The 26,345-nt window shown below is 48.4% G+C and overlaps 1 long non-coding RNA gene and 1 pseudogene across 1 annotated transcript; one reads left to right on the top strand and one right to left on the bottom strand.

The window, feature by feature from the left end:
- Positions 1-15,216: 15,216 nt before the first annotated feature.
- LOC123107802 (uncharacterized) lies at positions 15,217-15,573 on the bottom strand. The gene is made up of 3 exons (XR_006451759.1): positions 15,518-15,573; positions 15,332-15,428; positions 15,217-15,244 (listed from the first exon to the last, which is right to left on the bottom strand). It is a non-coding gene; the product is annotated as an uncharacterized lncRNA (long non-coding RNA).
- Positions 15,574-23,744: 8,171 nt separating this feature from the next.
- LOC123101586 (uncharacterized) lies at positions 23,745-26,337 on the top strand (annotated as a pseudogene).
- The last annotated feature ends 8 nt before the right edge of the window (positions 26,338-26,345 follow it).

Raw genomic sequence — 26,345 nt, 5'->3', positions numbered from 1 at the left:
AGGTCTCACCCTGGACTGCATCGCCATTGATGATCGTAGGAGCCATCGAGCCTGACGGCAACGACATAGAGGAACTCTCAATGAAAGCACCAATGTCGGTGTCAAAACCGGCGGATCTTGGGTAGGGGGTCCCAAACTGTGCGTCTAGGCCGGATGGTAACAGGAGACAAGGGACACGAAGTTTTACCCAGGTTCGGGCCCTCTCGATGGAGGTAAAACCCTACGTCCTGCTTGATTAATATTGATGATATGGGTAGTACAAGAGTAGATCTACCACGAGATCGAGGAGGCTAAACCCTAGAAGCTAGCCTATGGTATGATTATTGATGTGTATGTTGTCCTACGGACTAAAACCCTCCGGTTTGTATAGACACCGGAGAGGGTTAGGGTTACACAAAGTTGGTTACAATGGTAGGAGATCTTCATATCCGTATCGCCAAGCTTGCCTTCCACGCCAAGGAAAGTCCCTTCCGGACACGGGACGCAGTCCTCAGTCTTATATCTTCATAGTCCAGGAGTCCGGCTGAAAGTATAGTCCGGCTATCCGAACACCCCCTAATTCAGGACTCCCTCACCTATGTTGAGGGCTTTATTAATTTAAAGTCGGACATCCCTGACGTCTATGTTCTAAAAAAAACTCAAGACCTCTTTGCTCGGATACCATATTGAAAATATAGAATCTAAAATATTCGTTGTTTTGATCTGACCCTTGTATAGGATATATATAGGAGTACATGTGAGGGAGAGAGACTTGGAGTAGAGGACAAGTCATACATGGTTTAAACCTATTCTATCTCTAACTCCTAATCTCTAACTAAACGCAATTATACTTCTAACAGACCTCCCTTTTTGTATAGTTGGCTCTACAGTTCTTATATCTGCATTATGAAATCTGTCGAACCGTTCCGTTTCAAAAAAAACTGTCAAAGACACGCAATTCAAAGGTTTACCGTAACGATGATTGAGCTTACCTCCGTGGTATTCCATTGTTGCGATGATGACTTTGATGCTTTCGTCCAATTAATGCGCAAACTATGTTTGTCAATCCTGCCGCTCATGTTTAATTTGGCGGCTGTGTAGTGCCGCCTGTACCTCCTTTCTCCTTGTTCTCTTTCACCCTGTACAGAACTCTGTTTTCTGTGTTCTCCGGAAAACATAAAATGTTTCACGCTGGCTTTTGTGCGCAGTAGTTCCCTCAATAGAAAAAAAAACATACCATTGACTTTGGCCCAGAGGGAGATCAATGATCCACAAAGTTGATGCTCTAGCTCAAAATTTACAGTTAAGGGAAGCGAGTAGTGCGGTTATTCCAACTATTCAGAATCAGAACCCAGTGAGATCCTTTGCAGAGCAATAAGCAACATTAGGAATGAACATGAAGACACATAGCCCATTATTCCTGATACTTAGTTGGTACAGGAACCACATGACACATGAGAAACACAAACTGCTACGTACAATAGTTCATAATCACTGATTACTATGCAAAGCGCCTTATTGCTAAGTGCTATCATTCACTCATTTGAAGATATATCCATGGTGATCGTTCCAATGCAAGGTATGTTCATACCAAAGATTCCAGTAAAGTGACAGACAGTCGGAACTAAGAAAGATCTAGCTGCAGGAAGCAAAGCGAAATTAAGTTCTACTCCGTTCCATGACCGCTGGAACGGAGAAAGTATTATACAAGAAAGTTGAACATGTAATGAGCCAATTAATATTCAAACTACAAGGCCATGTGTTTATTACAATCAGAAGGTTATCTAAAATGAACCACTTGCAGCATGGTTTAAGATCTTTGGGACGGCCTCCCCGGCCCTTTGTATAGTTGGCTCTACAGCTCGATTATGAAATGTGTGGAAGCGTTGCAATTCAAACGTTTACCGTAACGATGATTGAGCTTACCTCCGTGGTACTTCATTGTTGTGATGACGACTTCGATGCTTTGGTCCAATTGCTGCTCGATGCTAATCTTGGCATTCCTATTTAATTTGGCGGCTTTGCAGTGAATGTACCTCCTCCTGCTCTCTTACCTTGCAAAGAACTCTATTTTCTGTGTTTTTGAAAAAAAATATAAATGGTTCATGCTGGCTTTTGTGCACCGTAGTTCTCTTATATTAAAAAAGCATACTATTGAATTTGGGCCAGAGGAGATCAATCATCCACAAAGTTGATGCTCTAACTCAAAATTACAGTTGAGTCCCCCGCGGCGGCGCCATCTGTCCCCTGCGGCGCTGGTTCAATACGTCCTTCTCTGGACTCGGCTTCAACAGGTCACGCTCTCCGCCTCGCCGGACGTCCTCACTTGGCGCTGGACCCCGAACGGCATATACACCGCCAAATTCTGCTACAAAGCTCTCTTCACCGGTTCTACGATTGAGCCCTCCTGGCGCCTCACCTAGAAATCCTGGGCTTCCCTACGCATCAAGGTTTTCCTTTGGCTCGCTTTCCAAGGACAATGCTGGACAGCCGACCGGCTTGCTCGCCGCGGCCTTGCCCACGCCCCTCTAGGCCTTCTCTGTGACCAGGAGCCCGAGACCATGGCGCACTTACTCGCAGGCTGCGTCTTCTCTAGGCAAACCTGGCACGAGGTCCTTTCTTGGCTTCGTGTCCCCAACATGCCGCTTCCAAGCCCCGGGTTGTGTTTCCAAGACTGGTTCTCCCAATCCGTGCAGGACGCCCCCACCGTCCTACGCCGCGGCCTAGCCTCGCTCATCATCCTCACCGCATGGCGCATCTGGAAGGCGAGGAACGCATGCGTCTTCAACGGAGGAACCCCCTCTATCCCGCTTCTCGTCAACGACATCAAGGAAGATGCCCGCAACTGGGCCGGCACCGGAGCCAAGGGGCTCAGCAACATGCTCCTGCCCGCGTAGTGTTTTTTTATAGGGGACGCGCATCCCCCTTCTCTGTGTATGCGCCCCTGTAGCTCTCGCTCGCGCCCATGGTGTATGTGCATGCGAGGCTGCCCCTGTAACTGCTTCTGTTCCATCCTTCTATCAATGCAATGATACGCAAAGCTTTTGCGTATTCGCGAAAAAAAATTACGGTTGAGGGAAGTGAGTAATGCGGTTATTCCAACTATTCAGAACCCAGTGAGATCATTTGCAGAGCATAAGCAACATTAAAGCATCTACAACGGTAATACCCAAAATCCAGGCCCCAAACACCCGCGCGCCTCTGAGAGTGACTGGACAGCACATAAAAAGTTGATTTCACAACCACAAACACCATTTTCATGTCATCAAATCCATTATTAATTACATGCAATGTAAATCCTAAGGGTGTGACTAGATCTCAGTCGAGTAAGATTTAACCAAGTCTCGGTCAAATGACATAACATATAAGAAAGAAAAAGAGAAAATTTTGCACGAATCTCCATGTAGTATCTCACTAGAGTAGCATCGACTGACACTTGGATAAGTCTCAGTCGACTGAGATTTAGCAATCCCGAAAACCTAATCTAAGCAGACCTATGCCAGTTCAGCTGTGCCTATGTCCGGTGGCCGGCTGTGCCCCTCGATATGTTGGTCCGGTCTCCGACGAGGCAGAGTTGGACATGGGACACGGAACGGCTCACGGGAGTCAAGGCGCCGCCGTCTCCCATGCCCTACACTTCCTCGCCGGAGTCTGAACTTTCATGATGTCGGTGGACGTGAGATGGATGATAGATCCGTCTTCAGCGAAGCCAGTGACGTCCACCACACGCGGTTGCAGCGCCCGGGTGGGCATGCACCACATGGGGCACCGGAGAATGCAACTCCGCCTCACCAACGTCCACCGCCGCGAGAGTTGCCGCCATCTCTCGCGCCCGCTGCCTCGCACGACGGGCACACCGCACCATATTTGCGTCGCTGGATGCCCATGCGTTCACTTCTGCCTCGACGCCTCAACGAAGCGGCTGCGCATCCGCCGGCGCGTTCGGACACCAGACCAACCCCACCGCCTCCGGTGATGCAGCGGCGAGACACCTCAAACTACAAAGCAATATGTTTATTATAATCACAAGGTTATCTAAAATGAACTTCTGCACAATTACTGGCATCTTGTTTTATCAATTTTATGAGATTGGCGACTATATGATCTTTGTTATAGAATGACTATATGATCCTTAATTCCAAAACAAAGAGCTTCAGATATAAGAAAACAAAACAGCTTCTGGTTACAAATCTGCAACAACAACAAAATGGGATCATAACCTTGTATAAAAATACTTGAGACCGAACTTCAAAACATTCATAAGGTCTCTACCTTAGGAGTCACTACTATGTCAGTAATCATCACTACAAACTGCAGCCATAAAATTTCTTTTTTGAAAACCCGACAAGACCAATGCTTTTTGAAAATAAAAATATAAAGCATGGCAAATTCTTTGTACGTCTCTTTTTAATCAGTATATGCAAATTTGCCATGTATGATCTTTCTTTTGTCAGAATTTTTGGACCCCGGTATTTGTTTCTGTAGGTTTTCCTTAGCAATTTCATGTTATATACAATGCCAAATCTATTTATTTTTTATGGCATGCATTTCTAGACTGCTTTTGAAAAACAACAGTTTTTTTCCCTATAAGGATGACGCTGGATAGGGAGGCCCATTAAAAAGCCTGCGGGCAGATGGGTCGCCATGCCCCTTCTCCTTAGTAGTTAGCGTTCTGCTTGACGGCGATATGACTGATAATCCGAAGCAGACTAAAAAAGAAAAGACTGATAATCCGAAGCGAGAGGCTCTGCTCTCGAAACTTGAACTCCTCGATTTGATCGATGGGAGAAAAATGGGTTTTATCCACACCTTAGCAAACGAAACATTCGTTCTGGTGCCCTCCCCGGGGAACGGCAGCCAGCTATTCGGATTTTTTCTCTCTCTTTCCTTCCTTCCTCACCTCTCTTTGAATACTCCAGCAAGCATTCCTTGAATACGATGGTACCATTAATCATTTGGAGCATTTGGAGAGAAAGGAATGGAAGAATATTTGAAAATTCCCACACGCCGCTGCAAAGAGTCATTGATCAAATTAAAATTCATGCGGGGCAATGGGCGGAAGCTAGTCTAGGCCGTTTTATAATTCACTAGTTAGCTTTAGTTCTTTGTTGGTAGTCTGATGGACAAGGCTAGGTAGGTTATTTTGGTTTGCCATGACTTCACTATTTTTCTGCTCTGGTTTGTTTTCAGTTTGTAACAATTGATCGTGTACTTTCTCCCTCTCTTCAATATAAACATGCAGCTCTCCTGCATGGTTAAAAAAAGTATAACTCAAACTACGGCAGTACAGTTTTTATTTCAACATATTTTGTCAGGCCAGCATAAGCCGGCCGTAGCACCGTCAAACCTAACTTTGGTTTTTTTAAAGATCCAGCTAGATCGCTGGCTTCATTGATTTAGCAGATAGAAGAGTACAAAAGATTGATCAAATCGATCAGAGAAGGAAAAAAAGAAAGGAGAGGTGGCCATGCGACCATCTACTCCTCCTGGGTACTACTAAGCTAAATTTCTCCCAACAGATCCCCGAATGGGGTCTCTAATTTCTTGGCTCCTGCTAGTCTCCATTGCTCCACATTATTTCTGATTTTTGCACATATACGCTGAGTACTTGGCAGCATTTCCCCAAAGGTGCAATCATTCCTCTCCTTCCATATTTCCCACAAAATCATAATGATCATCGATCTGATTGCCCCTCTGTTTTGCGGAAGAGTCTGGTTTATGATTTCCTGACTTACTTGAACAGAGGTGAGGAGTCCCCTGTCCGAGGGAGTCAGAGAGGAGCAGCCGGATCGCCCGGCCGTGTGCAGCCAGACTTCCCACGCAAAACTGCAGTCCCAAAACAAATGTGTGGACGTTTCAAGGTTGCGGAGACACAATTGGCAGAAGTAGCTATTGGGCCAACCCCTCCTCTGAAGCCGATCATTGCACCATAATCTGTCTTGGAGCAGTAGCCACATAAACATCTTGAGCTTGTTAGGAGCCCACACCTTCCAGACCATAGAGTTGAGGCTGGACTGAGCATCCAGCTGAAACTGGTTGTTGTAGGCTGAACTTGTAGTGTAGCAGCCATTGTTTGTACCTTGCCATCTTATGAGGTCGTCTTCGTCAGGCCGCAACACGGTGTTTGCATCTTGGAGCATGCGCCATATGGACAGGAAATCCGGTGCTATGGCCATGGTGTTTCCGTGTTGGAGGTCTTTGATCCACTGATCATTTCGGAGAGATGCTTCGACGCTTCTGTTTTTCCTGCGGGCATGATTGAAGACAGCTGGGAATGAGATAGCTAAAGGAGAACCACCTATCCAGTTGTCATTCCAGAAACTAGCTTTGCGGCTGTTTCCGATCCGAACTCTAGTTGCTAGACTGAAGATTCTTCGTTCCTTCTCCGAAGCCGGGAGGTGCAGCTGCGTCCAAGGTCTTCCCGGCTGCTCCCACGCTAACCACTGCCATCTGAGACGAAGAGCAGTGCTAAACTTGTTTAACTCGAGGATGCCCAGCCCGCCTTGCCGCACCGGGGAGCAGACTTTAGACCAGGCCACCTTGCACTTTCCACCAGTGAGCTCTTCATCCTGGGTCCATAAGAACCGCCTTCTAGCCTTGTCTATCTCTCTTATGATCTTCTTAGGGACGTTGAGGACTGTCATGGCGAAAGTTGGCAGGGCAGAGAGCACACTACGGACTAGAACCCTCCTACCTGCCAAGTTGAGCAGCCTTCCTTTCCATCCCGCCAGTCGCGCTTTTATTCTATCGAGTATGAACTGGAAGTGAACCAATCGCAGCCTGGTCGTCAAGATCGGTAGGCCAAAGTAAGTCATTGGAAAATCTACTAGTGAGCCTCCAAAACCCTGTAGCACATCCGACAAATTCAGATTGTCACACCTAATGGCGACCACAGTAGATTTAATTTGGTTGAGGTGTAGCCCCGTGGCCTCCCCAAAGTTTGCAAGCAGGCCTAGCAGCGCTTCCACCTCGGGCTTGGACGGGTTGGCAAAGATAACTGCATCATCCGCGTAGAGGCATACTCTCATGCTTGTACCCCGGCCCGGCAACCGAGCCAGTATCCCCCTCTCCGCAGCCGCAACCAGCAGGCGGTGAAGAGGGTCGATGGCGAGGATGAAGAGCAACGGGGAGAAAGGGTCTCCCTGACGCAAGCCTTGATGGTGCCAGAACTTCTCCCCCGGCTCACCGTTCAGCAGGACGGAGGAGGTAGCCGTTGACATCAGCATGGTGGTCCAGTCCCTCCAACGTGAACTAAAACCCAATCTCTGCAGGAGCTCCAGCAAATATTCCCAGGAAACTGAATCGAAGGCTTTAGCAATATCCAATTTGAATAGGAGGGCCGGTTTTTTATCTCTGTGAAGCGCTCTGACACAGCCCTGCACATACTGATAACTATCATGGATACACTTGCCCTTCTGGAAGGCAGTTTGTGCCGGGGAAATCAGGTTCTTCAGTTTGACAGCCAGTCGCAGAGATAACACCTTGCTAATGAGCTTCGAGACGGAGTGAATGAGGCTGATGGGCCTGAAATGACGCATCTCCGTTGCCCCGTCCTTTTTTGGTAGCAGGGCTATGAACGCGGTGTTGATTTCCTTCAAATTTTCTCCCGCCAGGTTGTAGAACTTATGAAAAACTGCCATAATGCCATACTTAACAATGCTCCAACATGCCCTAGAAAAACGCTCAATGAAGCCGTCCGGTCCAGGCGCCTTCTCCGCCGGCGAGGCCAGGACCGCCACCCACACCTCAGGTTTGGTGAAGGGGAGGTCGAGCCCAGACATGTCGATCTCCAGTAGGTGCAGCTCTTCCCAGTTCAGAGTGCACGAGCGCTGTCGTAGCCGTCCTATGGTCTCCGAAAAGTGATCGCGTGTGGCCGAGGCCTTCTCATGGTTCTCTGTAATTTCAGCATTGCCCACCTTGATGCAATGGATGTAGTCCTTTCTCCTTCTGGCTCTGATTTTTGCATCGAAGAATTTTGAATTTGTGTCGCCCGCTTTGAGCCACATGATCCTGGACGCCTGTCTCTTTCTGGCCCTCTCGATGGCAGCCAACCCGAGCACCTTCAGTTTAAGCTACTTGCGCAGCAGGCGCTCTTGCTCCGTCAGGTTTCTAGCCTCTTGCGCCATGTCTAACTGCAAGATCACCGCGTTTGCAATGTGGAACTACAGTTTGGTGCCTTCAAAGAGTGATCTGCTCCAGATTTTCAGGTCGGTCGCAACCCTCTGTAGCTTCCTCCTGGCGCGTATGAAGGGGCAGTCATGATTCACAGGCCGATCCCAGGCATGTTGCATCGTTTTCTGGAAGTGTGGAAATCGCGGCCAAAAATTCTCAAACCTGAACCTAGCCTTCCTGATCGGGGGTGCACCATTAGCTAACAAGAGAGGGCAGTGATCAGAAAAGGAGGTTGAAGCCGCCGTGAGCATCACATCAGGAAACATGTCCTCCCATGCCAAGTTACAAAAAATCTTGTCGATGCTGCATAAGGTTGGGGATTCTCTTTCACTACTCCAAGTAAACCGTTTGTTTCTGCATTTGACCTCTCTGACCCCAGCAAGATCAATCACCCGGCGGAAACGGCCCATCATCCTTCTATTAATCAGTCCGTTGTTTTTGTCCCTCGCCTGATATATCATGTTAAAATCTATGTTGAGCATCCAAGGCTTAGAGGGGGGAGGGGCTGTGCTGGCTAATTCAGTTAGGAAGTTTTCCTTTTGCTCATCCTCCGAAGGCCCGTAGACAGTTGTCATCCAAAAGAACTCGCTGTTGCCGAGGATCTCTACCCTAACCATAATGGAGAAGCTAGCAATCATGTGCATAACTACGTTGACTAGTTGCTTATCCCAGAAGATGGCGGCACCGCCTCTAGTACCCATCGCGGGTAGAACGACGCAACCTTGAAGCGAAGGCCCCCCTACTTCTACTGCTATGTGCGTGGTCCAGGACTCGATCTTAGTTTCCTATAGGTTTAGAATCGCAATTTTATTTGCGTGAGCAACCTCGCAGACGGCTGTGCGCTTTGACGGTGAGTTTAGTCCCCTCACGTTGCAGGACATGATTCTGAAGTTTGTATCAATCATGGGGACATGCGATATCTCTTCGTCGACTGAAATTACTACTGAAGGTAACAAGAATACGAACACACACACACACACACACACACACACATGCCTTACAGTCCTGCGGGGAGCGGCGCCGGCCACCAATAGGCCCCAAATTCCGACGCCGTCTAACTACCACTACCTTACAATGATCACAACACATGGGATCAAAACCTAGCTCAAACTGGTTTAAGACCAGCCGTCGACGAAGACTACCTAGGACGACTAACATGATCACATTGCAATGACATCATCGTTGTTTGCTCCGGCCATGCCGGTAGCGATCTTCAGGGCCTCGCAGTCCAGACCTGTGAGTTTGGCAATTGCAGCGATGTCCTTGGTAGTTAGCGGCTCCTGGAAATGCTTGAGAAGATCAGCGGCAGCCTTGGGCGTCATTTTGTCTTTTGGCCCGAGCCCACCGAGCTCCTAGATGAGGCGTAGCGCCGCTCTCTAAGCAACCGGCACCGGACAGCCCGCCGCCGCCTGCCTAGCACTGCGGCGAGAGGGGGCGGAGGTGGCCCGCACCTTGGGTGGAGCAAAAGAACACGGCCGCACTGGAGGACTGGGCAGGACGACCTGGGGCACCAGAGCGAAGAGCTGTGGCAGTCCCTTGTGGCTGCTGCCGTCCCCCACCTCCTGGATGCTGGGGTCCTGTCCTCCGCCGAGCTGCAAGAAGTCCACCTTCTGCGTTATCGTGTCGACATGGAACCCCACCGCGGCCGGAGCAGGCGAGCTGATGCAGGGGCTAGAGAGCGGGGCCGACAGGGCAGCGATGCACGGGAGGATGTCATCTTCTTCATGAAAGTCTTCTATCACACCAGAGCGTGTCCTAGCGTGCGGCGGCGAGCGTCCACCGTCTTCAAAGGCCAGCGGGGAATTGAGGGCGTCGAGCATGGCATTTTCAATCTCGAGCTATATGATGTCCGTGCGCGGCGGAGGGGAGAGCGCCTGACCACCGGGGAAGGAGAAGAAGGCAGCCACGGGGTCTGGCTCCTGGGCGTCGAGACGCGGGACCGTCGCCACCTCGGCCGTCGCTTTGCTCTTGGCGCGTCCCCGTCCCTGGTCGCCGTGCCGGCGCCCCACCGGGGTCCTACAGCGCCGTCTTGGAGTTGCCTCAATGATGTCGGTGGACTTGCCCTTGGCGTGGCAGGAGTTGCCCAGGAACGCATCACGCCACGAGCGCCGCTGCCCACCGGCACTATCATCGTCGTGGTCACGCCTCTCTGCTCGAGGGGCCGCCCGGCAAGCAGCCGTTGCCAGCCAAGCAGCTGGACGGCGACCCTGCTCCTGACCGTCTTCAATGCCGCTCGTCCAGGAACTAGGCTCGACGTGGTGGAAAGGGTGGTCATCGTCGGAGGAGGAGGAGGAGGGGAGCCTGCTCTGGCCCGAGTGCGAAGAACGTGGCGAGAGCGGGGTCCAGTCTTCAACTCGATCCACATGCAGCAGCAGGTCGTAGCGGCGCACACCTGGCGGCGGAGGCATGCGGCGGTCTGGAGGTGAGTAGCAGAGGATCTCGTCGACTCGCCCCGCACCCCTCTTGAGCACCCAAAGCGCCCGCTTGGTCGGGATGTGCGCGACATCCCAGGCCCAGAGCCAGAACGCGAAGGTTCTGGTGTGGCCCCGCTCCAGCGTCCTGCTGTCGAGGTGGTCGATGCGGCCGAAGTCGCCGAACGCCTCCTCTGCGCCCTCCAGCGACCAGAATTGCATCGGGAGGTTCTCAACGACGATGCGGACGTGGAGAGGCAGCTTCATGATGGCAGCATGGTCGTCCTCGTGCCAGGCGCGGATGAAGAACTTGGCGCCGTCCAACTTCAGGACGCTGCGTCGCACAGCGTCGTCGCAGTGCACAGGGAGGTCGAAGTGGACGAGGAAGGCCTCCGGGTGGTGGGCAGTGACACGCAGCTGAAAGGGGGGTGCCCAGCTGCGCCTCAATGGCCTTGCCCACCGCCATGGGATTGGTGGAGAGGACCCCGTCGGCGGCGGTGAGGGTGACGGCGTGCAGGCGCAGGACGAGCTCCTCACGCTCCAGCGCCGGAGAGGCCACCACCACCTTGTTGCTCATGCGCGGGCGCTGCGAGGGGTCGCAGTGGAGGAACCGATCCATGGAGCGGCGATGGGGCAGGGGTGGAGGCGGTGAAGGGGGCGTATGAGGCGAAGGAAAACGAAGACGCTCGCGCACCGGGGCCCGGGGCGCCGCCGGCGGCAGCCTCTCCCAGACGGACCTGCCCGGAGGCCCGTTTCTCGGGTTCTGCGAGCACTCCCAGCCGAAGTGGCCAAGCTACTCGCAGATGATGCAGTGGAGGGGGTCGCGACAGTCCTTGCGGCGGTGGAGCTTGCTGAGGCACCGGAAGCATTTGCCTCTAAATCTGCTTAAGAAGGCGTTGCGGCCGGCCATGGCAGTGAATGCGGGTTGCCGGTCCGAGCGGCGCCCCGGCCGTCCCAGCGGATGGACCGCAGGGTCTTCTCTTGCACGCCTGCCCTTCTTGGAGGTGACCTCCGTCCATCCCTCCTCCGAGCCTGAAAGGGGAAGGTTGACTGCAGCGGGCGGAGCGACCACGGTGGATTTAAGGCGGTCCGGCCAAAAAAGAGGGGACGCGCCCAGATCCGTCAGAGAAAGCCGCGGCCCCGAGCTGGACGACTCACCCCGATGCAGGATACGCGGCGTGGAAGCTGGATCTGAGCCCGCCAGGGTGGTGGCCGGTGATGATGGTGAGGCGGGTGTGATAGCCTGGCTCATTAGGGATGATAGACTACTCATATCAATAAGGAATTCCTTCTTTTCCGGGAGCCCATTCGGACAGAACTCCAAAGTTAAGCGTGCTCAGCTTGGAGTAGTGTCAGGATGGGTGACCGACCGGGAAGTTGCTCCCGGGTGCGCACGAGTGAGGACAAAGTGCGCAGAAAAGACTAGTATTGATCTGTGGGGCCAGTCTAGATCCCGCCAGGAGTAACGACCACCGGCGGGTGTGTCCGGGGCGTTACAAGTTGGTATCAGAGCCGACCCTCGCGGTTACACGGATGGTTGCGGATAGGTGTGTGGTCATGTTGTTAATGACGTTTGTGACCCGTCGTGGCACCCGGCATGGCACATGTACCGGACTGGAAGCACAGACGTTTGTGCCAAGAGGGAACGTTCCTGTGGCCCGACGAGGACGTCGGTTCCTCTGAGTGGGGTGTATGTGATAGCCTGGCTCATTAGGGATGATAGACTACTCATATCAATAAGGAATTCCTTCTTTTCCGGGAGCCCATTCGGACAGAACTCCAAAGTTAAGCGTGCTCAGCTTGGAGTAGTGTCAGGATGGGTGACCGACCGGGAAGTTGCTCCCGGGTGCGCACGAGTGAGGACAAAGTGCGCAGAAAAGACTAGTATTGATCTGTGGGGCCAGTCTAGATCCCGCCAGGAGTAACGACCACCGACGGGTGTGTCCGGGGCGTTACAGCGGGGGCGTGCGACGGACCGCCTGAAACCAGGGAACCGCCAGGTCGAGAGGCCGCCCCGTGCCCGCAGGGGGCGGGGCTCGAGGGACTGACTGGACGGGGGGCCATGAATGCCGGATTTGCGGCCGCCGCGGCTGGAGTGGCCTGCGGCGCGGGGGGAGGAGCATGGCTACCTAGCAGAAGGAGCGTTCCAAACCTAACCTTGGTTATGAAGCCAAAAACTTCTCGCTGTGTAAACAGTAGTTTCCACTTTCCAGAACCACAATCCAGCATTTCAACAAGAACCATAGTTTATGCGAGCCTACTAAGTAGTGACCAGAGTTTGCCTGAACAGATATCAGGAGGTAGTACTATAAAAACATTGCAAATAAAGAAAGCAACAAACACAAATAAAGGGAACTTCTGAAGTTTCATCTAATTAGCACAAATAGTTCTTGCTTTGCACATGCTTGTCATGCCGTTGAAAATTCTCCACGAATGATAGTGGCCAAACAAAATAGAGACCGAGATACTACAAGTAACACTACTAATTCATACGAGTACCTTTCTGGGCATTAGATTGCAAATGAAACCTCGTGTCCATGCCCTTGACTTTCTTCTCCCAAATTACCAGTAACAGACTTGAACATGAGGAGGTCCTTCAGAACAGCAGGGCAGGTCTTGGTTAAGTACTCAAATCCCTCGGACTCCATGACCGCATTCAGATTCGTCGCCGAGCCCAGGAACACCAGGCATCCCTTCTTAAATGGCAGTGGTGCTGCTCCGCCAGTGCTAATATATATCTTCGATAAGAAACCATGTGCTATACTGCACAGCTTATACGTATTTTGTGAAGTAGCCAAGGTCTTTCCCTGCTGCAAAAGCATGTGATCGTGGGCAAATTTGTGTAGCATGTCAATGTCGATGTCTAGAATGAAAATACACTAAAAACTGGCAACAACAAATTTAACAATAAGTGTCCCTTTCGACTTGCTACTTGTTTTCTTCGGCGTCGTATCATATGCATCCGGTATAGTTCGTGCATCCGTGTATCCCTCGACTCCTCGACCGGCCGATCAACATCTGACGCATGGAATCAAAAGCAACACTAATTTGCAAGAATACGCCCGCAACAGCTCTTGCTAATTTGCTAATAGCCCCTCGGCAGAAGCAGGCCTTTGCCAAAATAGAAGTTTCTTAATCTGGATCCTCTCCTCCAATCGCTCCATGGCGGCGCCCTGGTGAATCCTTCGATGGCAGCCGCGCTTGGCCTACCACTGCGCTCGTCTGCCTCAAACGGATCCATGGTCCGGTTATCCCTTGAACGGTGGACGCGCTTGTCTGGCTTGGCCAGCCTCTGTGGTCTTCCGCCTCAAACGACTCCATGGCCCCGGTGATCCTTTTGACGGCCGCGGCGAGATCCACCATGTTTGGCCTACCTCCGCGCCCACCCGTCATCTTGCCGGTCCCTGACGCCGAGTCCGCCGCCGGACGCAACCTGCACACCATCACTACGGCGTCCTGCTTACAACAAACCTGTTGGCAGAGAGCACAACTCAGCAACCCCTTGTATACCTACAGATTGTAGCTTGTGAGCTTATCCATTGCAATTGGTCTTTAATGAATTGCGTGTGGCTTCAAAGTATAGAATTGAATTGTATATCGTTGGTCAGTTATAGAATTGAATTGTATATCGTTGGTCAGTATTTATCAGAGCTCAAGAAGGTGAATGTATCTACTACTTGCATATTATTGTAGCTTGTGAGTTCAGACTTCCGAGACAAGTGACTGTAGCTTGTTGTGAATGAAAAATTCAGTAATAAACAAATTTCTTATTGCCGAGTTCCTGGTGGTTTGAGGTGTTTTGTAGTACACAATCTGCCACAGCTGAAGCATGGCATAATATCACCTGCTGCTTCTGCATTCCTTGTGACCACGTTACTACTTTTCTTTGGCATATTCACAAACAAGAACATGTTGCTGTTGCTGCAAGCTTCCGGACCTGGAAGCTTACAAACAAGAAGTGATTGTGAAGGTGTTGTTGACTGAATTTTTTTGAACAAAACGATTGTTTAATTTCTTCTGGTGAATTCTATTGTTGAGGTTGATGTGGGTTTGCAAACTGAGTTGTTCCTTGTGTGATTCATATGCCACTGGAACAGAACGCATCTTATCGAACGGTCGCCGCGACAGCGACGATGGTACTATTTTAGCAACTAACAGCCAAACAAATGATGAATTGATGGTACTGTTATACAACTGAATAAAAGGATGAGCGCTCACAGGATGACAAAGTTTCTTCGACTTGTATTTCTCTTGGGTGATAGTTGTTGATTATTTGTATGAGAAAAACAGAGCATGCTTCAGGTTTATGTGACATAATGTACTGGTGCTATTGCTGCTTGCCACACTCCATTCAATACACATAAGTCAGAGAAAATAAGAGGAAGACAGTTTGACAAAACACATAATTCCAACCATTACGAGAATCCAGTACATCAAAGAAATTGACATTAATAACTCGTTTAAATTCATGTATATTAACAGACTAAGGGCCATCACGGAACATCATCTGGCTTTCTCCTAACCACCACATTGTTCAACTTTTTCTGCTGTCCAACACGAGCTCCAAAACACACATGATGTCTATATGACTTGTATAACTCCTCCACGGTCTCAAGCCCTTCAAATGTCCTCCCCACTTTAGACTTCAATTTCTCGTCGCATCTTGGTTTAAAAGACCAGCACTGAAAGATAGAATCACAATAATCACCATTATGCATAAATCTCTAAACTGAAAAATGGCATGGTCAAGGAAAGTTTATTAAACTCACAAATAGAAGAATGCTGGCTTTCTTTTTTGGCGTAGCAAATTCTTCCTCAATCATTAGAGTTTGCAACCTATTGTTGCCTTCAGCAGTTCAGCTGCACCTACATTTACATAATGAGTCGTCCAGATTCCAGAGAGCAAATACACATGTATAATGTACAGAAAACATTTAGTTCTTTTTATGTATTACCTGAACCTCCATCTGTCGTGTTGTTCCGTTGCTGTTCTGCGTTGGTAGCATTTTCCAAAAAAATAACTGAGCAAGTGAGGTGAGTTTCTTGGTGGCTAGATTGGAAGGCAATCTCAATGTTGATTTATGGACGATGCTGGGAGTTCATCCATTGTTGTTGAATCAGACGCACCATCCCTAACTGCTGCCATGGTGATCGGTTGCGGCGCATCGCACGAGCAGAATATGCCTGCCATATCGATTAGGGGCTGGGAGTTGCAGTCCATCCTCGCCGTCGGGTAACTTCAATGCAAAAAACATTGTATGATTTTGTTAACTATGGTTGCATACATTCTTCTTAAGTAAACTACATTTCTAACTATATATGTTACTATTATGTTCTTCAATAGAAGCTCCCGAAGGAGGTTGTGTCTGACATGATGTTCACCGAAGGTCATATGCATATGGTTAGCTTACGACCGACTCCGCCGACGGCTTACCACAGAGGATACTCAATTTCTCTAAAAGGTGAAAGGCTCGATATCAAAGAATGGAGCAAAGTAATGAATGCGTGTAGGCAAGCAATTGGAGATAATATGAATGTGTGCCAGCCACAAGTTGAAGATAGGTGGATCTCTATTCTCCATTAGTAAGATGGGCTGTTTTACCTGTTTTATACTATTTTACCTAAGAGAGAGGAGTAGGTCCTAGGTAGTTATTTACCTTAGGATGGCTACTCTGAGCTAGTGTTGGTTAACTTTCATTTCGGATATATTGATGGTCAGTTATTATATGACTATGGATGATGATCGAGTTCTTATATGTCTACGATGATCATGATGACACGGTCGTTCTATTTCTCATTAGCTATAATAATGACGAGTCATTATATATATGACTATGAATGATGAATTGATGTATGACTATAGATAATGATGAAGAGTTATTATTATGTGACTACGGATAATAAATTATTATATCATTAGATGGAAGAAACACAAATTAGATTAAAGTAGATGGATCCAAGTGAGCAAGTTGAATTAGTGGGATGATATGATGTTGGGACGGCACACAAGTGTCAAATCTCATTCGTCAAAACAAATGTTGGTCCGCCACACCAAATGCTATTTATAATAGATACATAGTAATGGAAATAATACCAGCATTATTTTATAGCTCATAACCCCGTTTATATATGCCTCAAAAAGAAGTGCCGTGCGTGTAACCCGTCTAGTTTTCGCTACAGGCACACAGGGAAACAGTCAGGATCCTCGCCATCCCGTCGTCGCAGGGAAACAGTGAGGTGCCTCGCAGTCTTGGAGCGAAGGGCAGTGCGTACGGCTGCGGCGTGAAGAATGGCGGTACATCGTTGTTTCTCCCTTCCTTTTGTTTTTGTATGTATTTTTTACTTGCCACGAGACCAACGCGGGCGCCCACGCAGAGTCGTCGTCTTGGCCGAGCAGCTAGCTAGCTCGTCCTTGGCGCGTGTGGACCTCCTTGTTCTTCAAGTGGTCAGATGGATCGACGGCCACTCTCATGACTGTTCTTCGTTCTTAGTGGGACATGCATGGATGAATCCTTATTGTTTCTTGACGGCCACGCTCACGGCTAGTTAGATGTAGACGTTCTAGTATCTGTTCATCATTACCAACGGATCGCTTGATTTGGTAAGGAGAAAAATGGCCGGCTGATTCCAGTTCACCGTCCGATCCCACTCGTAGCTGGGAATGGCATGCATGCAACCTTGTATATATGCATGTTACGTTTCTGGTCCCACTACCGGACTACGTTTGTGGCCCAATACATGATGTATGGCATTGATTGGGCCGTCTCATCACTTGATCGGGATTTGGCGCGGGCTACACTACAAGCATGATGGACGGGACACCTGCCTGGCTGTTTGTATGCGGTCACGTTGAACACCGGCCTTGCTCGAAGACTGTGGCGGCGGCACGGGTTTTCCCCAAAGTAGCTACAGCGCACGCGGCTAAGACTGAGCGCCAACGAGAAGCCTGGCCATGCAAAGTGAACGCGGCGCAAGGTGACTGCAGAAGGCAGAGGTGCTATGGATATGGCCCCTGAGCTTTACTCCTTTGCTCGAGCTCGGGGTGCCATCCAAACAACAGTGGGTGAGGCACTTTTCAACGAGATTTGATCTTTGGCATGGTATTCAGATGGTTCCCCCCTCTCTGGGACCAACAACACAACGTTTAACATCTAATGGTGTCTACTCAGCGGCATCAGCCTATATGGTTTCCTTCTTCGATGTGGATTTTTCATGCGAATTTTCATGCTGAACATTTTGATATATTATACGTTTTTTCCGACATCGTATGCAAAAATTATAGTCGTTTTACTTTTTCATAACACTTTTTTTTTGCAAAATATGTCCAAATTTATGTTTTTTTTTATTTTCCTAACTAGTAGATGTAGTAATATAACTACATCTCGAAGGATTTTATTTTTTGACGTTTTTATCATTTTCTTTTTTTTAAACTAAAATGGCGACACACGGGGGGTGATACGTCTCCAACGTATATATAATAGTTGATTGTTCCAGGCTATTATATTATCTGTTTTGGTTGTTTATGGACTTATTTATACATTTTTACATTGTTTTGGATGCAACCGGGACTAATGTTTACATTGAGCTGTGACCAAAGCCCTGTTTTTTTACTAGTGACGTGCCACTGGTCCATTAGTTGCATGATGGTAAATTCAATGCAAAAAAAAACCATAAAAGCACATGACAACCTCTGCTTCCCTCTGGGAAGGGCCTATCTTTTATTCTCGTCTTATACTTCATACAAGAGTCATGGTGATCTTCACCTTTTCTTTTTACATTTTATCCTTTGGCAAGCACAATGTGTTGGAAAGATCCTGATATATATGGCTAATTGGATGTAAGTTATCATGAACTATTATTGTTGACATTACCCTTGAGGTAAAAGGTTGGGAGGCAAAACTATAAGCCACTATCTTTCTCTGTGTTCGACTGAAACTTCATACCCATAAATATTGCGTGAGTCTTAGCAATTGTGGAAGACTAAATGATAGTTGAGTATGTGGACATGCTGAAAAGGTCTTATATTGACTCTTTCCGATGTTATGAAAAATTACTATTGCTTCTATGACTGTGATCATAGTTTGTTAGTTTTCAATGAAGTTTATGATTCATACTTGAAACTGTGAATGAATTGTTACTTTATCATAAGAGATCATATGACAATATATATTTATGTTGTTGTTCTAAGAATGATAATGATGCCCTCATGTCCGTATTTTATTTTATCGACACCTCTATCTCTAAACATGTGGACATATTTTTGGATTTCAGCTTTTGCTTTAAGACAAGCGAGGTCTAAGCTTGGGGGAGTTGATACGTCCATTTTGCATCATGCTCTTATATCGATATTTATTGCATTATGGGCTGTTATTACACATTATGTCACAATACTTATGCCTATTCTCTCTCATTTTACAAGGTTTACATGAAGAGGGGGAATGCCGGCAGCTGGAATTTCGGGTTGGAAAATGAGTAAATATTAGAGACCTATTCTTCACATCTCCAAAAATCTTGAAACTTCACGGGAGCATGTTTCAGGATATATAAAAAATATTGGGCGAAAGAAATAACAGAGGGGGGGGGGGGGGCACCCACCGTCCACGAGGGTGGGAGGCGCGCCCTACCCCCTTGGGCGCGCCCCCTGCATCGTGGGCCCCCTGGCAGCCCTCTGATGCCCATCTTTGGCTATATGGAGTCTTTCATCGAGGAAAAAATCATAAGCAAGCTTTCAGGAAGAAACTCCGCCGCCACAAGGCGGATCCTTGGCGGAACCAATTTAGGGCTCCGGCGGAGCTGTTCTGCCGGGGAAACTTCCCTCTAGGAGGGGGAAATCATCACCATCGTCATCACCATCGATCCTCTCATCAGGAGCGAGTCAATTTCCATCAACATCTTCACCAGCACCATCTCATCTCAAACTCTAATTCATCTCTTGTATCCAATCTTTGTATCCAAACCTCAGGTTGGTACCTGTGGGTTGCTAGTAGTGTTGATTACTCCTTGTAGTTGATGCAAGTTGGTTTACTTGGTGGAAGATCATATGTTCAGATCAATTATACATATTAATACCCCTGTGATTATGAACATGAATATGCTTTGTGAGTAGTTCCGTTTTTTCCTGAGGACATGGGAGAAGTCTTGCTATAAGTAGTCATGTGAATTTGGTATTCGTTCGATATTTTGATGAGATGTATGTTGTCTTTCCTTTAGTGGTGTCATGTGAACGTCAACTACATGACACTTCACCATTGTTTGGGCCTAGAGGAAGGTATTGGGAAGTAATAAGTAGATGATGGGTTGCTAGAGTGACAGAAGCTTAAACCCTAGTTTATGCGTTGCTTCGTAAGGGGCTGATTTGGATCCACATATATATTTCATGCTATGGTTAGGTTTACCTTAATACTTCTGTTGTAGTTGCGGATGCTTGCAATAGGGGTTAATCATAAGTGGGATGCTTGTCCAAGGAAAGACAGTACCCAAGCACCGGTCCACCCACATATCAAATTATCAAAGTACCAAACGCAAATCATATGAACGAGATGAAAAGTAGCTTGACGATAATTCTCATGTGTCCTAGGGAGCGCTTTCCTTTATATAAGAGTTTGTCCAGACTTGTTCTTTGCTACAAAAAGGATTGGGCCATCTTGCTGCACCTTATTTATTTTTATTACTTGCTACTCGTTACAAATTACCTTATCACAAAACTATCAGTTACCGATAATTTCAGTGCTTGCAGAGAATACCTTGCTGAAAACCGTTTATCATTTCCTTCTGCTCCTCGTTGAGTTCGACACTCTTACTTATCGAAAAGGCTACGATAGATCCACTACACTTGTGGGTCATCAAGTTCTTATATGACTACGACGATCATGATGATGCGGTCGTTCTACTTCTCATTAGCTATAATAATGACGAGTTATTATACATATATATATATATATATATATATATATATATATGACTATGAATGATGAATTGATGTATGACTACAGATGATGATGAAGATTTATTATGTGACTACGGATAATAAATTATTATATCGTTAGATGGAAGAAACACAAATTAGATTAAAGTAGATGGATCCAAGTGAGCAAGTTGGATTAGTGGGATGATATGATGTTGGGACGGCACACAAGTGTCAAATCTCATTCATCAAAACAAATGTTTGTCCGTCGCACCAAGTGCTATTTATAACAGATACGTAGTAATGGAAATAATACTAGCATTATTTTACAGCTCATAACCCCCGTTTATATATGCCTCAAAAAGAAGTGTCGTGCGTGTAACCCGTCTAGTTTTCACTGTAGGCGCGTAGGGAAACAGTCAGGAACCTCGCCATCCCATAATCGCAGGGAAACAGTGAGGTGCCTCGTAGTCTTGGAGCGGAGGGCAGTGCGTACGTCTGGAGCGTGAAGAATGGCGGTACGTCGTGGTTTCTCCCTTCCTTTTGTTTTTGTAGGTATTTTTTACTTGCCACGAGACCAACGCCGGCGCCCACGCAAAGTCGTCGTCTTGGCTGAGCAGCTAGCTAGCTCGTCCCTGGTGCGTGCGGACCTCGTTGTTCTTCAAGTGGTCAGATGGATCGACGGCCACGGTCACGACTGTTCTTCGTTCTTGGTGGGACATGGACGGATGAATCCTTGTTGTTTCTTGACGGCCATGCTCACGTCTGTTCTTCGTTCTTGGTGGGACTTCCACGGATGAATCCTTGTTGTTTCTTGACGGCCACGCTCACGGCTAGTAAATGTAGACGTTCTAGTATCTGTTCGTCATTACCGACAGATCGCCTGATTTGGTAAGGAGAAAAAAGGACGGCTGATTCCAGTTCACCGTCGGATCCCACTCGTAGCTGGCAATGGCATGCATGCAACCTTGTATATATGCATGTTGCGTTTATGGTCCCACTACCGGACTACGTTTGTGGCCCAACACATGATGTATGGGCCCCTACTTAGCTCGGCCTTGATTGGGCCGTCTGATCACTTGTTCGCGATTTGGCGTGGGCTACACTGCAAGCATGTGGGATGGGACGCCTGCCTGGCTGTTTGCATGCGGTCACTTTGAACACCGGCCTCGCTCGGAGGCTGTGGCGGCGGCACGGGAATTCCCTAGAGTAGCTATAATGCACGCGGCTACGGCTGAGCGCCAACGAGAAGCCTGGCCATGCAAAGCAAACGCAGTGCAAGGTGACCGGAGAAGGCAGAGGTGCTAAGGATATGACCCCTGAGCTTTACTCCTTTGCTCGGGCTCGGGGTGCCAACCAAACAATAGTGGGTGAGGCACTTTTCAACGAGACTTGGATCAGAGACCTACGACAGGCTCCCTCAGTTCAGGTAATTGTTGAGTATTTTGATCTTTGGCATGATATTCAGATGGTTCCTCCTCTCTCGGAGCAACAACACAACATTTAACATCTAATGGTGTCTACTCAGCGGCATCAGCCTATATGGCTTCCTTCTTCGATGTGCAATTTTCGTGCTGAACACTTCGATATATTATACGTTTTTTCCGACATCGTATGCAAAAGTTATAGTCGTTTTACTTTTTCATAACATTTTTTTGCAAAACATATCCAAATTTAAGTTTTTTAATTTTACTAACTAGCAGATGTAGTAATATAACTACATCGCGAAGGATTTTATTTTTTGAAGTTTTTATCATTTTCTTTTGTTTTTTCAAAACTAAAATGGCGATACACAAGGGGGGGGGGGTAGTTTGAGACACGATCCCTTTAGTCCCGGTTGGAGACACGAACCGGGACTAAAGGGCATCACACCCTTTAGTCCCGGTTCATCTCTCAAACCGGGACTAAAAACCTTTAGTCCCGGTTTGAGATACGAATCGGGACTAAAGGGCATGTCTCAAACCGGGACTAAAGGTCCCATTTGATCCGGGACTAATGTTCACACTGAACATTAGCCCCGGTTCGTAATGCAACCGGGACTAGTGTGTACATTGAGCTGTGACCAAAGCCCTGTTTTCTACTAGTGACGTGCCACTGGTCCACTAGTTGCATGATGGTAAATTCAATGCAAAAAACATGGTACGATTTTGTTAACTATGGTTGCATACATTCTTCTTAAGTAAACTACATTTCTAACTATATATGTTACTATTATGTTCTTCAATAGAAGCTCCAGAAGGAGGTTGTGTCTAACATGCATGATGTTCACCGAATGTCATATGCATATAGTTAGCTTACGACCGACTCCGCCGCCAGCTTACCATAGTGGATACTCAATTTCTCTAAAAGGTGAAAGGCTCAATATCAAAGAATAGAGGAAAGTAATGAATGCGTGTAGGCAAGCAATTGGAGATAATATGAATGTGTGCAAGCCATAAGTTGAAGATAGGTGGATCTCTATTCTCCATTAGTAAGATCGGCCGGTTTATCTGTTTTATACTATTTTACCTAAGATAGGCTGGTCCCACAACCGGACTACGTTTGTGGCCCAATACATGATGTATGGGCCCCTACTTACCATGGCCTTGATTGGGCCGTCTAATCACTTGATCGCTATTTGGCGTGGGCTACACTGCAAGCATGAGGGACGGGACGCCTGCCTGGCTGTTTGTATGCGGTCACTTTGAACACCGGCCTCGCTCGGAGGCTGTGGCGGCGGCACGGGAATTCCCTAGAGTAGCTATAATGCACGCGGCTACGGCTGAGCGCCAACGAGAAGCCTGGCCATGCAAAGCAAACGCAGTGCAAGGTGACCGGAGAAGGCAGAGGTGCTAAGGATATGACCCCTGAGCTTTACTCCTTTGCTCGGGCTCGGGGTGCCAACCGAAGAACAGTGGGTGATGCACTTTTCAACAAGACTTGTATTAGAGACCTACGACAGGCTCCCTCATTTCAGGTAATTGTTGAGTATTTTGATCTTTGGCATGATATTCAGATGGTTCCCCCTCTCTCGGACCAACAACACAACGTTTAACATCTAATGGTGTCTACTCTGCGGCATCAGCCTATATGGCTTCCTTCTTCGATGTGGAATTCACATATTAGGCCAAGGCTCTGTGGTCAAGTGGGGCGTCGTCTCAGCTCATGATCAATCTGTCATAACCATTAATCACATGTTGATCCTACACAATGTGTGGAGAGGTCTGCACGTCTTCTTGCCGAGAAAAAAATCCGAAACTGGAGGCACAAGCTCATATCGACGGCTACTAATTTCAGGCATGAGGATGACATGGCTGGAGAGTAATACCCGGGTATTTGACAACAAGGTATGCTTGACAAATCAGGTGGCAAGGCTTGCTGTGAACGAGCAGACAACAGCACGCGGGTATCATGCAGACACCGGCACACTGCAGTCCAAAACACAACAATTGCTGGACCTTGGCGTCACTATCTGCCCAGCTGGCCCAAGTGAGAAGCACACAAATCTGCCGTCATGTTCTTTTGTTGATTCAAAGTAGATTAGAGTTTTTCTTAAGAACCTATCAGTTTAGAAAAATCAATTTTAGTTTACTAAATAACTGTAGCCTGCACTTTTCTACAAAAATGCAACTAAATAAAAAAAGTGTAAGTTGCACTTTCACTGAATTGATGCACTTTTCTAAATTGAATGAGACTTCAGAAAGTATCATCGGCTTATGCATAGATGGAGAAGAGCCCATTAGAGAAGAGCCCATTAGAATGACCTGAGGAGTGTGGAGCAGCTTTGACGGGTACACACTGGCGCAGACCGTTACCAGCCAAAACGACTAGACCACCACTGGACAAAACCGAAGGCATCTCACCTAGAAGTTCATTTGGACAAATCCCGGCTACTGCACAGCCTTGCACAGTGGGTAAAGAAACAAAATTACCACAACAAAGAAACAGAGGAACTGTAAACCAAAAATGCATACATAAACTTTTTAGATTCTCTGTCTAGCAGGTCTATGGCTAGGCTAACCTGTTTCCTTCGCCCCTTGTCCCTTTGCAAGGTCCAACAAAAATGAGAAAGATATGCAGATATAGAGCCCTAGGTAGGTTGACCGATAAATGGATGATTGAACGACAAGCATGAGCGAATGACGGAGAGCGGAGCAGCTAGGTGCTGCAATGGCAGGGTAGGGAGGTTGTCTTCATGGTGCTGCAAAGGAGCCTTGACGCCTGGCACCTGCAGTAGGGCAGCTCCATCACAAACACATTGGCCGGAGCACCCACCGGCCTCTGGACCTCGTCTTTCGGCTTGCAGGTCAGTCACCTCCTGAGTCAACGAGGGCTGACCGGCTCGTCATGGAATAAGATCTCCATCCGGCCTCCATTGAGATCTCCTCGGCCATATCCTCCTCTTGCTATTGTGCATCGCGGACCGAGTCCGGGCATCCGCCATCAGCAAGCACTGGTGCCAGGTAGCCTTGCAGAACCCATCCCCGCTGCCATGGCTCCTCATGCCCTCCCCTGCCCAGACCGAAAACTACAGGATCTTTGGCGGCTACGTTGATTTGCGCCCGGCCCTCTCCGACGAGGGCCGTGGGGCACATTTTTGTGGATCCACTCCGGGAGGGTGGGTCATGGTATCATCCCATCACTGCCATAGTCATTGTCGGTGTCAAAACCGGCGGATCTCGGGTAGGGGGTCCCGAACTGTGCATCTAAGGCGGATGGTAACAGGAGGCAGGGGACACGACGTTTACCCAGGTTCGGGCCCTCTTGATGGAGGTAAAAGCCTACATCCTTCTTGATTGTTCTTGATGATATGAGTATTACAAGAGTTGATCTAGCACGAGATCAGAGAGGCTAAACCCTAGAAGCTAGCCTATGGTATGATTGTCTGTTGTCCTATGGACTAAAACCCTCCGGTTTATAAAAACACCGGAGGGTGCTAGGGTTACATAAGGTCGGTTACAAAGGAGGAGATATACATATCCCTATTGCGTAGCTTGCCTTCCACGCCAAGTAGAGTCCCATCCAGACACGGGACGAAGTCTTCAATATCGTATCTTCATAGTCCAACAGTCCGGCCAAATGATATAGTCCGGCTGTCCGGAGACCCCTTAATCCAGGACTCCCTCAGTCATGCTGTGCTCAATCTCTGCACTAGCGAGCACATCGCGCTCCCCAATTGTGTGTGCATCCCCATCAACTCCGACGACCTAAGGTGCCCCATGATATTCCCCACAGCCTCCATGTCTATCACTCCGCCTTCTCGTGCCTACGTGGTCGCTGCCATAACGTCTAGCCAGACAAACATGGCCTTCTGCTGCCCAGGCATGGAGTGCTGGACGTTGCTGCCCGCAGAGATAACAGCCCCTCCCAAGGCCTAGGACCTGACATAAGACCATGGATGGTTCTGGGCCGTCGACTCAGATGATGACATCTACTGCTATAAGGCCAAACTTTCGACATCTACTGTGCTATAAGGCCAAACTTTCGACGTCTACGCATACTATTGTACAACTTGCCTATGAGATTCTTGATCCCCGGACGAACATGGCACATGCGGAGATCGTATCCCGCTACCTCCTACTCTCCGCCTCTAGCGCTGATCTTCTGATGGTGAGGAGATTCATCTCGCTGTTGACAGGCCGCACGTCCCGGTTCCAGGTCTTTAGGCTACAAAGGCAATAGGAAGGCCGTCCGGCCTCCTGGTCCCGGGGCGTCTACCAGATGACTGGGCAGGTGCTCTTCGTCACCCGGGCCTGCTCCAAGGCCTTCGACACGGGACACACTGTCAGACCGTGCTACATCTACTTCCTCGACAACGTCTACCCTGGTGGTCCGCACTGTGTCCTCCAGCAAAACGAGTATCCCTGAGCCGACACCGGCGGGTGGCGTTACTCAATCCC

Source organism: Triticum aestivum, chromosome 5A (genome assembly GCF_018294505.1).
Source record: "Triticum aestivum cultivar Chinese Spring chromosome 5A, IWGSC CS RefSeq v2.1, whole genome shotgun sequence".
Classification (NCBI taxonomy): domain Eukaryota; kingdom Viridiplantae; phylum Streptophyta; class Magnoliopsida; order Poales; family Poaceae; genus Triticum; species Triticum aestivum.
The sequence above is the reverse complement of the archived record's forward strand: the minus strand, read 5'-3'. Positions and strand labels throughout refer to the sequence as shown.